Source organism: Panthera leo, chromosome B3 (genome assembly GCF_018350215.1).
Source record: "Panthera leo isolate Ple1 chromosome B3, P.leo_Ple1_pat1.1, whole genome shotgun sequence".
Classification (NCBI taxonomy): Eukaryota; Metazoa; Chordata; class Mammalia; order Carnivora; family Felidae; genus Panthera; species Panthera leo.
This window is the reverse complement of record NC_056684.1, coordinates 80,442,514-80,458,526: the sequence shown is the minus strand read 5'-3', so window position 1 is coordinate 80,458,526 and position 16,013 is coordinate 80,442,514. Positions and strand designations below refer to the sequence as shown.

General features: G+C 35.6%; 1 protein-coding gene across 4 annotated transcripts in view; it reads left to right on the top strand.

Annotated features, from left to right (window-relative positions):
• The window catches only part of STRN3 (striatin 3), a 106,004-nt gene that overhangs the window by 28,758 nt on the left and 61,233 nt on the right, over positions 1 to 16,013 (top strand). The gene's annotated exons all lie outside the window — the stretch shown is intronic.

Genomic DNA, 16,013 nt, shown 5'->3' with positions numbered 1-16,013 from the left:
AATTTGAGAAAGCCTCGTTGGCTGTTTGTGATTCATTGTCCCTAGGTTATGATTTCTTAATCTTTAGGCATTATAGGCTTAAGGGTTTGGTTTGCCTATGTAGGCTACCAAGGCATTAAAGCCACCTCACTCTAATAGCTTTCTTGTTTAATTTAACAAGGCTGACCGATATGATCATATCTGGGCTTAGGCTAATGAAACTAGAGCCTAGGAATACAGCTAACTTAACCCCGAAGCAGCTGATTAGACTATGGTTAGTGTCTTCTCTTTACTTATATCATTTGAGGTAAACTAAGTCATAATTGTCTTAATTATCTTAATCCCAGTTACTTCCTTTTCTAGTATTGTCAAGGTTGGAATTTTCTGTGCACTGTCAGTTTTAGGCAGACAATTATGGCTATATTTTTCTGGCATTTTTCTTATATACTTACAAGTTAAAGAAGGTGCCCACCCACCCAGATTCCCTTTGTGTTATCTCTTAAGAGTCTTAGTACCCCTGAAGACTCTGCTAGAGTACCCTAACATTCTGGTTTGCTGTCACATTACTTCTGTTTAGCTCCTTGGATTGTTGAGCCAGGATTTTTTTTTTTTTTTTTTTAATCTGTTTGGAGTCTCTTTCCTAAATTTGTAATCTCTTGTCCTGTCCCAGGTCCACATTTCTGAATTGGAATAACACAGATCCTATATATTATCTGGGCTTCCTTTTTTTTTTTTTTTTTTTTTTTAATTTTTAATGTTTATTTTTCAGAGAGAGAGAGAGACAGACAGACACAGTCAGCCTATGAGTGGGGAAGGGGCAGAGAGAGAGGGAGACACAGAATCTGAAGCAGTCTCCAAGCTCTGAGCTGTCAGCACAGAGCCCGACACAGGGCTTGAACTCAGGAGCTATGAGATCATGACCTGAGCCAAAATCAGATGCTTAACCGACTAAGCTACCCAGGAGCCCCTTAATGTTTGTTTATTTTGAGAGAGAGGGTGTGCACAAGTAAGCACGGGAGAGGCAGAGAGAGAGGGAGAGAGAGAATCCCAAGCATGCTTGGAGCTGTCAGTGCAGAGCCAGACACAGGACTCTAATTCACGAACGGTGAGATTATTACCTAGCCAAAATGAACAGTTGGTTGCTTAACCAGCTGAGCCACCCAGGCACCCCTGAGCTTTATTTCTGTTTCTTAGTGTATCTTATCATTATTGTCATCATTAAGTCTGTAATTTGCACAGAATTCATTTCCTTTATTAATAATTCTTAGTCTCTACCATCTAGACATTTAAAAAGAGAAAATCTGTATTCTGTCCCAGTTGTGTGGTTTTATCACCATTCATTTAAATGCTTTAATTTTGTTGTACTATGGCTCAGCAAATTTGTACTTGTACATATTTGTTTAGTAAATTTATTTGGTAAAAGTAAGAGTAAAGAACTAAAAACATGTTGTGGTGCTAGCAAAAATATGCATAACTCATTAAAGGTAGGAATTGGTGTAAACATAGAAAAATTAATGTCTAGAGCGGCTATGTGGGTTTGAGAAACAACACACAGAGTAAACTATATGTGGGGTGTGTGTGTGTATGAGAGAAAGAGAATGTGTGAGACAGTGTTAAAATTCAGCATTTTCCCCCCCTTTTGACTTGAGAATTTGTGTTAACTTCACTACTTTACTACTAATAAAAATCATTGATACCATTGATTTACTAGCAAGGCTATATATCTCAGTTAAAGTACGTGTGAACCAGAGTGGTATTTTTTTCTGTTTATTTCCTAGACTCAGGGAAACATTAATTTATTCAACACATATTTAGCTGGCACCATGTCTTATACAGAATGGAAAATATAATTTGCAAGGTATTGGAGGGATGTAACAATGTGGTCTATGTTTTCAAAGAATTTACTTTCTGCATAGTATGGAAAGTAAAAGAAATATAGGAATAATGATGTTAAGTAAAAGGTTTATTTATTACCTTTTAGATTAGGTATTCCTCTCATTTGCAAATATACCCTGTATTGCTACTACTACAATATTCAGATTCCTGATAAATGCTTGGGTTCTTGAAGGTGTTTGGGCCAAATGCACATCATTTCTAAGCAAAACTTGAGGCTGTCCCTATAAGGACAAACTCATTTCTGTGTGCCTCCTCTACTATCAATAGTTTATCAGTACATTTGACCCTTGAACTACGCAGTTAGGGACACTGACCCCCCACACAGTTGAAAATCCTCATTTAAGTTTTGACTCCCCCAAAACTTAACTACTAATAACTACTGTTGAAAGGAAGCCTTATGGATAATGTAAACGGTTAACACATATTTTTTGTTATATGTATTACATGTGTACTATATTTTTACAATAAAGTAAGCTAGAGAAAAGAAGATGTTATTAACAAAATCATAAGGAAAATAAAGCGATTTACAGTATTACATTTATCAAAAACTGTGTATAAGTGGACCCACTCATCTCAAACCATTGTGGTTTATGGGTTAACTGTACTTTAGATATCAATTGTGTGGGTTTTCTAAACATTAAGCAATTCTGTGACAACAGCTGGGTGTCTTGCAGTTTAACTCAATTCTGACAGTATCTAACTGGAGATAGCATCACATCCGTAGGCTTAAGGACTCAGTCCCATAGGACACATTCCCCCCTGCTGCCCCTTGATGTGCTAATAGCAAATGCAGGTTGTCATATGCTTTTGATGACCATCTGTAAATCATAGGTTCTAATTGTCTTGCCCCATACAAAAGACTGTGGTCACAAGTGGGCCAAATTGGAGACATCCTATTTTGGGGAAACTTTTATGAAGTAATAATGTCTACATAAGCTGTTAATAAAGAGAATTTCCAAAAAGCATTATTCTTCTCTTCATTGATTTTTCTTAAGGTTATTGAAATATATACCCGGGATTGTGTTCAGATTTTTTGTCCCCTTGGAAATTTAAAAATTGAGGTTAAATAACTGTACGTTGGTTTGATTTTTAGCCCTCTGGCAATAGATGTGGCTATAGATACCTAGGACTCCTAAATTCAGAATTCTTTCAGCTTATTCATGCTCAGCTTAAATGTCCCTTATGTGTTCTTAATTTTGATCATTAATATACTGAATTAATATAGATTAGATAAAATTGCCAGAATCACAAACACATTTATTTAACCAAAGTGAATTCTTCTTTTAAGCATGTGAAAAACCTCTCAACCTTCTTTAGAAGTAATGTCATTTTCTATCCTAGATGAGTTAAATACTTGCGGTTTGAGTTTCAGCTAGAAGTTGTACATATAGGGTCATTCCCATATTTTACAATTGAGAAAACTGAGAAACTATGTAATTGACTTCATTTATTCAGCAACAAATATTTACTGAGTTTTTACTTATGCCATATACTGTCCTGGGTAATAGGAATACATCAGTGAATAAGACAACTATTCCTAATATTCTGGAGCTTACATTTTAGTGGTGTTTGTCTAATTTGTAGCAAAACAAGGACATTTGATTTTGTTTAGTATTTTGATTTTCTTAGTATGAAATTGGGCTGGCAAATATTTTGCATCCTGCTTGCAGATTCAAATAGTTTGTCGTGGCTGCCTGGAACCTAAGTTATGTAAAGAATTCTAACACCAAGGCAAAGTTACTGATGTCTGCTTTGGGTTTGGGAGGGGAACTGGTAGCATCATCAGATTGTCCTCAACCCTGCCATTGTCGATGTAGCTGATTTTCTCTCCCCACTCCATTGAGCAGCATTTGGTGGTCAGGAGAAGCTGCTCTGAAGTGAGACTGCTTGGATTCAAGTCTTGCAGGTGTGCACTGCTATTATTAGGATGATGACCTAGTTTCTTACCACTTTGTACCCCATTTGTTTAGTAAAGTGGTGAAAATAATACCATCTCAGGATCATTGAGGAGTAAATGAGTTCATATACTTAAGTACTTAAAACTGTGTTTGGCACATACAGCATTTGTGATAGTTATTACTCCTCCTTTTCATTTATAATTCTGAGAGTCCCAAAGTTCTGATAATCAAAAGGTTTTTGTTAACCATTTGATGGCAGAAACCTTATTTGGAGTAACACAAAACTTTTTAGTCTTTATCCCACTTATTGAAAGTCATATACAAGTACTTTGTTGTATTTGTTTGATTTTGTTAAAACTTTCATTGGATGAAGTGTTACCTATGTGTGGTATATACACTTGAGTAATAAATTCCAGAACACATCTGGCTTGAAGGTTTTGATAAAGGAATGCAGACCTGTGCTAGTGAAACTCATACTGCATAACTGTGTCTTTTTTTCACATTAATATCTCAAAATTTATAATGATTTTTAAAAAATTTTTTAGGGACAGCACGAGCCGGGAAGAGGGGCAGAGGGAGAGAGAAACAGTCCCAAGCAGGCTCCACACGCAGCACGGAGCCCGACGTGGGGCTTCATTCCACAGCCCTGGGATCATGACCTGAGCTGAAATCGAGAGTCAGCCACCTAGCTGCCCCATAGTGATTTTAAATAGCTTACCTGATAAGTAATTGCCTCAGTTGATGAGTAAAAAAGTGCTTTGACTTTTAAGAGAAAAAGTAATAAATTCCCCTCAGCTATTATTCTTGAAAACTTACTTGTAAGATTGTTGGTAATCTTTTTATTTTTACCTTAAAATTTGGAATATCTCTTTAGAGTTAAAAAATGGTTTCAAGAAACATACCAGTCTTGAGAACATAAGTTTGCCCTCCAATAACAAGAATCATGGTTTTTTCCCCTCTAATTTTAAAGTGCTGTGAAAGCTATTTTGTTATTTTATCACAGTGCAGTAATCTTTCATTTAGTCAACATTCCTGTTATTGACTCTCCTGAGAAATCAATCCTGTCAGCAGAAAAAAACCAAAACAGAAGCTGAAAGTCACTAATATATATATATATTTTTAACGCTTATTCATTTTAGAGACAGAGAGAGACAGAGCATGAATGGGGGAAGGTCAGAGAGAGAGGGAGACACAGAATCTGAAGCAGGCTCCAGGCTCTAAGCTGTCAGCACAGAGCCCGACGCGGGGCTCGAACTCACGGACTGCAAGATCATGACCTGAGCCGAAGTCGGTCGCCCAACCGACTGAGCCACCCCGGCGCCCCAAGTCACTAATATTTTTTTGAAATATTTCGTTTTCTTTTCAGAAGTACATAAATAGCAATAAAATATGTTAGAAGTGGAGGTTATTTATTCTTAGCTTAAATATAACTTGGATTCCTAACTTAGCACAAAATAGGATGGCTGACAGAACGGGGAGGCTTGTTGCCAGTACTTCAGTTGTATAGATAACAAACTTGACCAAGAGTTGGAAAAATATTTTTAAAAGTTCGTAGAATGTGGGGCACTTGGGTGCCTCCGTCGGTTAAGCTTCTGACTTCGGCTCAGGTCATAATCTCACGTCTCTTGAGTTCCAGCCCCACATCAGGCTCTGTGCTGACAGCTCAGAGCCTAGAGCCTGCTTCAGATTCTGTCTTCCCCTGTCTCTCTCTGCCCCTTCCCTGCTCTCTCTCTGGCTCTCTCTCTCAAAAATAAACAAAAAATTTTTTAAAGTTGGTAGAATGTTTTAAGTATACTATTTTGATAGGAGAAGTAGCTCTGTGCAGCTCAGAGGATGTGTCAGTCTTATTCTGCTGATTCTAAGTAAGTGCTATAAAATACCATGTTACTCTTTTGCAATATTTGAGAGTTTTTCTGAAGTTGTATATGATGTATTTATAACAGATTTCGAAAATAGTTACAATATCAGTAAACAATGTTTTTAGAGAGCCCATTAAAATGGCTTACAGTATTATACTTAAAAGGGGGTATTTATGGAGAATGGGCTTGCCTGGAGCTTAAATCCTTTCAAATACCAGATAAATGAGAACTTATTAGAATACAGAGTTGATAGTTGAAAATCTCCTATGCTTTAAACCAACTATTGCCGAGAAAAAATGATACTGGGATTTTAGAGGATGGAGTGGTATTTTTATTAAATTTTGTTCTAAGCTCTGGTAGAAGAGATCAAAACAAAGTAGAGATTTTATTTGTCTCTGGAAATTTTAGTATTTTTAGTGTTTCTCTTTTCTCTGGAATTCTTATCTATATGTTGGAAAGTTATTGCAAGCAGCCTTTTTGTTCATTCTTAAAAACTCAGTATGCCACTTGAGTGTACGTTGTTAAATGGTGACCTGCTTTTGTATCACGAGATGATTATACAAAGATTTCTGAGCAATACCTTGACACACTGAATTATGAGGCTAAGTATGTCTGTTTTAATATCTAAGCTCCTTGGTGATTCTGATATTTAGCTAGGTTTTGAAACCTCTGTATTAAATATTTTATATAAAATATCACTGGGATAGCTGAGTCTTTTTACCTTTATCCTAAATTACTTACAACTGACTGAACCTTGCTTAACCCCAGAATAATTTTGTATAATTTTAGTTGGCCCTTAGGGGAGAGGGTGCTAACACTTGTTGAGAGCCTACTATTTAGAATAGTGGTATTTTTAATTTGTTAATAGTTGCTATAACCCGATTTTGTCTTTAATTTGCTTCTGTACCTAAAGTATTTAAAAGTTTCTTTGTTAATTCCTTGGGATAATCAGTTTTCCAAAAAGTTCTAAAGAATGTTTTAAAATCATTAAAACTCACTTGTCTTTAGTGTTTGCATTTAGTTTAAATTTTGTTTAGAGAAAACTTACAGTAAAACAGATATTGTTGAGTAATTTATATGTTTTAAGCAAGATACTCTTATTTTGGAAACCCTGGAAACTATAGTAATTGTGAAATAACTTGAGGCTGGTATTAGCTCAATGTTGAATGTTTTGCACTGGTGACCTCTAGTGGTCTTGCAGTTTAAAAGTGATCTGTCAGTATCAAGTAATTTTTTTTTTTAGATCTCATGTGATAATCACATGCTGATTGTTGAACCTGTTGAATTCAGGTGATGGAAAAAAATATGGTCCCAGTAAGTACCTTTACCCATGTTTAGAGGAAGAAAAATTGTCTCAAACAACAGCAGTAGAATTTGTTATTCTGTGGGCACCTCGTTGCCTCAGTTAAGTGTCCAGTTTCGGCTCAGGTCATGATCTCATAGTTCATGATCTCGCAGTTCATGAGTTTGAGCCTCATGTCAGGCTCTGTGCTGACAGCTTGGGGCCTGGAGTCTGCTTCAGGTTCTGTATCTCCCTCTCTCCCTGCCCCTCCCCTGCTCACACTCTGTCTCTCTCAAAAACATAAAAAAAAATTTTTTGTTGCTCCGAATTAACTGAGATTAGATATAGAAACAAATTTATAAGGTTCATTTTTGCTTATACAGTATGTTTATAGTAATGACTTTCAAGTTAATCATCACCTTTATAATCTTAAGGTCAAATAATTAAAAACATTAAAATTAGGTGACTTGGGCAAATAAAAAAATGACAATTTGTGGTTTTTAAAAGTCCTTCCTTTATTGACAATACCATACACTCCATGGTGGAACCTTTTTCTGTAACTAAAGTGCCTAGGTCATTGACCTCATCTTTACAGTAACAACGTACTTCTTAAAGCTAACCATTAAGAATGATTTTTAAAACATTTAAAAGTTATGAAAATAATTTATATGCAGAAAAGTGTATAAAACATAATTGTACAGTTTAGCCAGTTATAAAAGGAACAACCATGAGATCACTCTTGGAGAGGTCAAGAAATCAACAGAGCACTGCTGGTACCCCAGGACCTTAACCACCTGGTCCTTTCAAATTACTGCCTCCTTCTCTCATAGGGATAACCACTATTGGTTTTGTGCAGTCATTTTATTGCTTTTCTTCATATGCTTCTAAGTGTTCATTGTTCAAATGTATTAGTTTAGTTATGTCTGATAGTGAACTTTATATAAATGGAATCATATAGGATGTTTTTTGTGTCTTGCTTTTTCCTTCAACTTTGTATTGGTTCATAAATGTTATGTGTGGCTGTAGTTTGTTAATTTCCTTTGCTCTGTAGTGTTTCATTGTACTAATATGCCACAATTTATTCTTCTCTAATTGATGGATATTTAGATTGTTTGCAACCTTTGGCTGTTACAAAAAATAGTTTTGGGAATATTGTTTTACATGCCTCCTAGTACATACATATGTAAATGTATTTCTTTTGGGTCTGTATCTAGGAATTTTGGGTTTATAATGTGTTTATATCTTCAGTATAATGCAAAACTTTTATAAAGAGGCTATACCAGTTTATGGTCCCTTAAGTCATTTATGGGAATTTCTGTTCACGCTTCCTCAAAAATTGTGTTGTCAGATTTTAAAATGTTTAACCAATTTGGTATTGTGTTACTTTATTGGAATTTTTAACTTATATTCCTTTGAATACAGATGAGGTGAGAACTCTTTCATATCTTGATAGGCCTTTTTGATATCTTGTGATCTGTTATAGTGTAAGTCTTTTTACAATATTTCCATCAGACTCTCTTTTTAATTACATGGTATGTCTTTTTGGGGAGTGCATATGAATTCTCTATTATGTATATGATCCCATTCTCAGTTATATGTTTAGCAAATACCTTCTTCCATCTGGTTTGCCTTTTTTTTTTTTTTTTTTAAGTAGGCTCCACACCAGTCATGGAGCCCAATGCAGGGTTGAACTCACAACCCTGAGATCAAGAGTCAGATGCTTAACTGACTCAGCCACGCAGGCGTCTCTGGTTTGCCTTATTTATTTATTAAATTTTTCTTTGAGTTTATTTATTTTGAGAGAGAGAATGTGAGCAGGATAGGGGCAAGGAAAGGGGGGGAGAGACAGAGAGAGAGAGAGAGAATGAATCTCAAGCAGGCTCCATGTTGTCATTGCAGAGCTTGAGAGGGGCCTCTATCTGATGAACTATGAGATCATGACCTGAGCCGAAACCAAGAGTCAGACACTTAACCAACTGAGCTACCCAGGCACTCCTGGTTTGCCTTTTTTTAAAAAGTGTTTTGTTTTTTTTTAATTTTTAAAAAATGTTTACTTAGTTTTGAGAGAGAGAGAGTGTGACCGGGTGGGGGTGGGGGGGACAGAGAGAGAGGGAGACACAGAATCTGAAACAGGCTCCAGGCTCTGAGCTGTCAGCACACAGCCTGATGTGGGGCCCGAAGTCATGAATGGTGAGATCATGATCTGACTGAAGTCGGATGCTTAACCGACTGAGCCACCCAGGTGCCCCTGAAAAAGTTTTTTTAATACTTAAAAATGGTTAAGATGGTAAATACTGTGTTATGCTTTTTAGCACATTTTATAAAAGTGTATAATTAAGTAGTGTTAAGTATATTCATATTGTTGTGAAACATATCTTCAGAACTTTTTCATCTTGCAAATCTGAAACATTAAACCCATTAAACAACAATTCCTCCCCTTTTCCTGTTTAACCACCATTCTACTTTCAGTTACTATCCATTTCACTACTTCCATTTACCTCATAAATGTGAAATCATACATATTTGTCTTAATATGACTGCCTCATTTCACATGGTGTCCTGACAGTTCATTTGTGTACCATGTGGCAGGATTTCTGTTTTAAGGCCAAATAATACTCCTTGGTATGTATATGAATTTTGTTTATTCATTCATCATCTGATGGGCAGTTGGGTTTCTTCCACCTCTTGGTTTTTTCGTATAGGGCTGCTATGAATATGGGCATGCAGATGTGTCTTCAAGACCTGGCTTTTAATCTTTTGGATATATATACTCAAGCGGAATTTCTGGATCATATTAATAGCTATATTTTTAATATTTTGAGGAACTGTCACAGTAATCCATGGAGGTAATGGTTATATCATAATCCCACCAACAGTGCACAAGAGTTGCCGAGTTTCTCCACATCGTCACCAACACTTATTGATGAATATTTTGAACAATTGTACAGAAAAACATCATTTAGCATCGAGCTCCCATATGTGCTGTGCTCCCAACCTCCAAAACAGTTTTCCTCTCTTGTTAACATCTTGCATTACAGTGGTACCTTTGCTGCAATTAACCAATTTTGATACATTGTTATTATTAAATCATGTCCATAGTTTAATGTTCATTTTGTGTTGTATTGGTCAGTGGGTTTCAACAAAAACATAATGTTACGGATTCATCATTACAGTATCCTACAGAGCAGTTTCACCACCCTTAAAATTTCCCTGTGCTTCTCCTGTTCATCTTCCTCCATACCCCTCAACACTTGGTAACCCCTGATCTTTGATACTTTTGCCTTTTGTATATGTCATAGTTGGAATCATGCAGTATGTGTAGCCCCCTCAGACTGACTTCTTTTCCTTTTTGAAATATGCACTTAAGGTTCCTTCATGTCTTTTCATGGCTTGGTAGCTCATCTCTTTATTGATGAATAATATTCCCTTGTATGGATGTGCTACAATTTATCCATTACTTGTTGAAGGATACTTGTTTGATTCCAAGTTTGGGCAGTTAAGAATAAAGCAGCATTAAACATTCACGTATAGATTTCTGTGTGGACACAGATTTTCAGCTAATTTAGGTAAGTACCAAAGGAGCATGACTGATGGATCTTTGATAAGAGTACATTTAGTTTGTAATAACAAACTGCCAAACAGTTTTCTAAAGTTGCCATTCTCATTGGCATTCTCAGCAGCAATGATTGAGATTTGGTGTTGATTCACATCTTGGCCCATGTTTTGATTTTCAGCCATTCTAATGGATGTGCAGTGGTAGCTCTCACTCTTACTGTAATTTGCATGTTCCTGATGACCATCATGTGGAACATCTTTTAAGATGCTTCAAATTTACCATCTGTGTATCTTCTTTGATGACATGACCATTCAGAACTTTTGCCTTTTAAAAATTCTGGTTGCTGATCAGAGTTGGCTGTTAATAATTGCTTTAAGAATTCTTTGTAGGTATTGAGTATCAGTCCTTAATCAGATAGGTGTTTTTGCAAATATTTTCTCCCAGTCTGTGGTATGTCTTTTTGTTCTCTTAACAAGGTCTTTTGCAGAACAGACATGTTTCCAATTTTAATAAAGACTGATTTTTTTTTTCATTGATCATGCTTTTGGTTTTTGTATTTAAAAACTCATAAACACAAAGTAACTTAGGTTTTCTCCTTTTATTTCCTAAAAGTTTTATAGTTTTATAGTACATGTTTAGTATATACTATATATTTATATAGATAGTAAATACGTATCTGTGTATGTATATATATGTATACAAACACATAATAAGTGTATATATGTATATGTATATATGAATAGAGTAGGTCTTGAAGTCTGGTATTGTCTTCCAGCTTGTCCTTCTGAATTGTGTTTGTTGTTCTTGGTCTTTTGCCTTTCCATATAAAATTTATTTTTATTTTTAATGTTTATTTATTTTTGAGAGAGAGCGACAGCACATAGGAGGTGTAGAGAGAGAGGGAGACAGATGATCTGAAGCAGGCTCTGCGCTGACACCAGAGAGCCCAATGTGGGGCTCAAACTCATGAACCATGAGATCATGACCTGAGCTGAAGTCAGAAGCTTAGCTGACTGAGCTACCCAGGCACCCCTCCCTATAAAGTTTAGAGTCATTTTGTCAATATCCACAAAATAGCTTCCTTGGACTTTTGTAGGATTCCATTGAATCTACAGATGTAGTTGGGAAGATTTAACATCTCAAAATATTGAGTCTTTCTGTCCCCATACATGGAATATCTCTTCATTTATTCAGATTTTTTATTTCTTTTATCAGAATTTTTTGTAGTTTTCCTTATGTAGATTCCTCTGCATCTTTTTCTGGATTTATAGCCACTATTTTTCCTTGTTTGGTGCTAATATAAATAGTATTTATTGTTCTCAGTTTCAAATTCCTATTTTTCATTGCTGGTATGTGAGAAAGCAATTAACTTTCATATATTTACCTTTTATCCTGCAGCCTTGCTATAATTGCTCATTAGAGCTAGAAGGGTTTATTGTGGTGGTGGTTAGAATTTTAGAATTTTCTACATAGACAGATATAGAGTCGTCTTCCTTCTTGATCTGTACACTTTAAAATTTGTCTTTTCTTTTTTATGGAATGCTTTTTGAATTTGCGTGTTATCTTTGCACAAGGGCAGTGCTGATCTTCTCTGTTGTTCCAGTTAAAATGTTCTTTTTTATTTGCCTATTCCAATAATTAGGACTTTGATTACAGTGTTGAATAGGAGTGGTGAAAGGGGACATCCTTTCATTGTTCCTGATGTTAGGAAGGAAAGCATCTAATTTCTTACTATTAAATAGGATGTTTAGCTGTAGGTTCTGGTAGATTATTATCATGTTAAAAGAGTTCCCCTCTATCCCTAGTTTCCTGAGAGTTTTTATTTTGAATGGGTAATTGATTTTGTCAAAGGCTGTTTGTGCATATATTAATATGGTCATATGGTTTTTCTTCTTGGGCCTGTTTGGCCAGTTAATGATAACATACAGTAATAGATGTTCAAATGTTGAACCAGCTTGCATACCTGAGATAAGTTTCACTTGTTATATAGTTCTTTGTGGATTCAATTTGCTAATACATTGTTGAGGGATTTTGCATCGATGTTCATGAAAGAGATATTAGTAGTTTTCTTGTGATGTCTGTCTGGTTTTGGTCTGTCTGGTATGCTGGCTTCATCAAGTGGGTTATTAGCAAGTGTACCTTCTGATTCTGTATCCTGGTTTCAGTTATAGAGAACTGGTATCATTTCTTCCTTAAATATTTGGTAGAAGTCATCACTGAATTCATCTGGGCCTGATGCCTTCTGATTTGGAAGATAATTAATTATTGATTACATTTGTTTAATAGATATAGACCTATTCAGATGATCTGTTTCTCCTATGTGAATTTTGGTAGACTGTGTTTTAAGGATTGGTCCGTTTCATCTGAGTTATCAAGTTTGTGGGCATAGAGTTCACAATACTCCTATATTTTCCATTCACTGTTCATGGGATTAATAATGATGATACTTCCTTCATTTCTGATATTAATTTCTGACTTCACTTTTTTTTTTCTTGGTTAGCTTAGCTAGAGTTTAATCAATTTTATTGACCTTTTCAAAGAATCAGTTTCATTGATACTTATTTTCAATTTTTTAAAATCTGAATTCCAGTTAGGTAACATATAATGTAATATTGTTTTCAGTGATTCATCACTTACATATATAGCACCTGGTGCTCAACATGACAAGGGGCCCTCCTTAGTACCCATCACCCATTTAGCCCATCTCCCAATCACCCCCCTCCATCAACCTTAAGTTCTCTATCAAAAAGAGTCTCTTATGGTTTCTCTCTTTATCTCTTTTTTCCCCTTCCCATACGTTCATCTGTTTTTTTTCTTAAATTATACATAGGAGTGAAATCATAGGGTATTTTTCTCTGCCTGACTTATTTCCCTTATCGTAATACACTCTAGCTCCATCCACGTCATGGCAGTTTCATTGATACCCTTTATTGGTTTACTGTTTTCAATTTTAATGATTTCTGCTCTAACTTCTTTTCCGCTTCCTTTAAGTTTATAATGCTGTTCTTTCTTTACTTTCCTAAGATGGAAGCTAAATGGTTGGTTTTAGGGCTTCTTTTCAAATATGTACTTTGACTGCTATAAATTTCCCTGTAAACATTGCTTTTTGTACATCCCCCAAATTTTAGTAAGTTTTATATTGGTTTCATTTAGTAAAAAAAATACTTTAAAGTTTCTCCTGATATTTGACTCATGTCAGATATCCTGTGTTATTTAATCTTCATGTATTTTGAAATTTTCCCACCATCTTTTATTGATCTGCAGGGTTTTTTTTAATGTTTATTTTATTTTGAGAGAGAAGGAATGAGTGGAGGAGTGGCAGAGAGAGAGGGAGAGAGAGAAAATCCCAAGCAGGCTCTGGCCATCAGCACAGAGCCTGACATGGGGCTCGAACTCATGAACTGTGAGATCATGCATGACCTGAGCCAAAACCAGAAGTCAGACACTTAACCAACTGAGCCACCCAGTGACCCCTTTGATCTCCATTTTAATTTTGTTGCAGTCTTAAGAGCACATACAAATTTTTGTCTTTTTTTAAGTTGAAGTATAAATAACATACAGTATTATATTAGTTTCAGGTATACCATATAATGATTCAAGAATTCTGTACATTACTCAGTGCTCATCATGACAAGTGTACTCTAATAATCACTTTAAATGTGAATTTAAAGCCAATTAAAAGATAGACACTCTTGGAGTGGAGAGCACATTTGTATGATTTTTAATCTTTTAAATTTGTTAAAGGTGTGTTTTAAGGTTCAGAATGTGGTCTGTCTTGGTGAATGGGCTTGAGAAGAATGTGAATAGCCTTGTTGGTTAAAATAATCTATAGATGTCAGTTTTCTAATTTTCTGTATGTTAGATCTGTCAGTTGCTAATACAGGAGTGTAGAAGTCTCCGGCTATAGTAGTGATTTAGTCTATTTCTCCTTGTAGTCTTACCAGTTTTTGCTCACAGATTTTGACACACTTTTGTCAGTGCATACATATTAAGGATTATTATGTCTTTGACCCCTTTATCATTATGCATTCTGTCTTTTTATCCCTGTTTAGCTTAATCTAAAGTCTGCTTTGTTTGAAATTAATGTAGCTGCTCCAGCTTTCTTCTTCTTTTTTTTTTTTTAAAGTTTATTTATTTTGAGAGAGAGAGAAAGAGACAATCCCTAGCAGGCTTCACACTCAGCATGGGGCCTGATGTGGGGCTTGATCCCACTAACCGTGAGATCATGACCTAAGCCGAAATCAAGAGTCGAATGCTTAACTGACTGAACTGCCCAGGTGCCCCTCTTTCTTCTTTTTTAATGTAAGCATTTATAGCTATAAGTTTTTCCCTCAACACTGCTTTTGCTGCATCTCATAGGTTTTGGTATGTTGTGTTTTCATTTTTATTCCTGAGTGTTTTCTAATTTTCCTCATGATTTAAGAGTGTGTTGTTCAATTTCCACTAATTTGTGAGTTTTCCAGTTCCTTTGTTACTAATTTCTTTCTCTGTTATGGTCAGAGAAAAATTTTTTTTAATCTTTTTAAATCTGTTGAGACTTAATTTGCATGAACATATGGCCCATCCTGGAGAATATCCCACGTGTATCTGAGAAGAATGTGTATTCTTTTATTGGGTAGAGTGTTCTGTATAATACATCTGTTAGATCTAGTTGGTTTATTGTGTTATTGAAGATGTTTCCTTACCTGCTTTCTGATTCTTTGATTGGTTATTGAGAGTGGGATATTGAAGTTTCCACCTGTTACTGTGAAATTATTTCTTCCTTCAATGTTTGCTTCATATATTTGATCATCTTATTAAGTACATAAATATTTATAATTGTTTTATCTTCTTGCTGTATTGAACTTTTTGGTAGTATATATTGTCATTTGTCTCTTGCAATCCGTTTTGATTTAAAATCTTTTTTGTCTGGGGTGCTTGGGTGACTAGTCACTTGAGTGTCCAACTGCTCAGGTCATGATCTTGTTCATGAGTTTGAGCCCCGCATCAGGCTCACTGCTGTCAGTGCAGAGCCTATTTTGGATCCTCTGTCCACCCCCCACCCGTCCCCTACTTAGGCTCGCTGTCTCACTCTCAAAAATAAACATTAAAAAATTAAATAAATTCACACAAAAATAAAATCATTTTTGCCTGATAATAGTATAGAAGGTTTACAGACTTTAACAGTAAGTGTGTTAGGCTACATGAGCCATGTTTTTGGTCTGTGTTACCTATTCTTTCATTTATGAAGCCGTTTTTCACTCTGGGGCTGTCCAAAAATAAGCCCGAGGTAGGCTGCTAATCCCTGCTGTATCTTGAACAGACTTTTAAAATGGTAATGAATTTATTCATCCTTTTCTTTACGGTTAGTGCTTTTGTCTTGCTCAAGAATTCTTTCCTTAATCTGAGATTTTGAAGATATATATTACATCCTAAAAGCATTATTGTTCTGCCCTCACATTTAGGTCTATAATCCTACAACTGATGTGTCAGCCAGAAGTTTTATTTTATCTCCCTTCCCCAATGTCTTTACCATGTATACTAAGCATAAGGGGCAGAGAGAG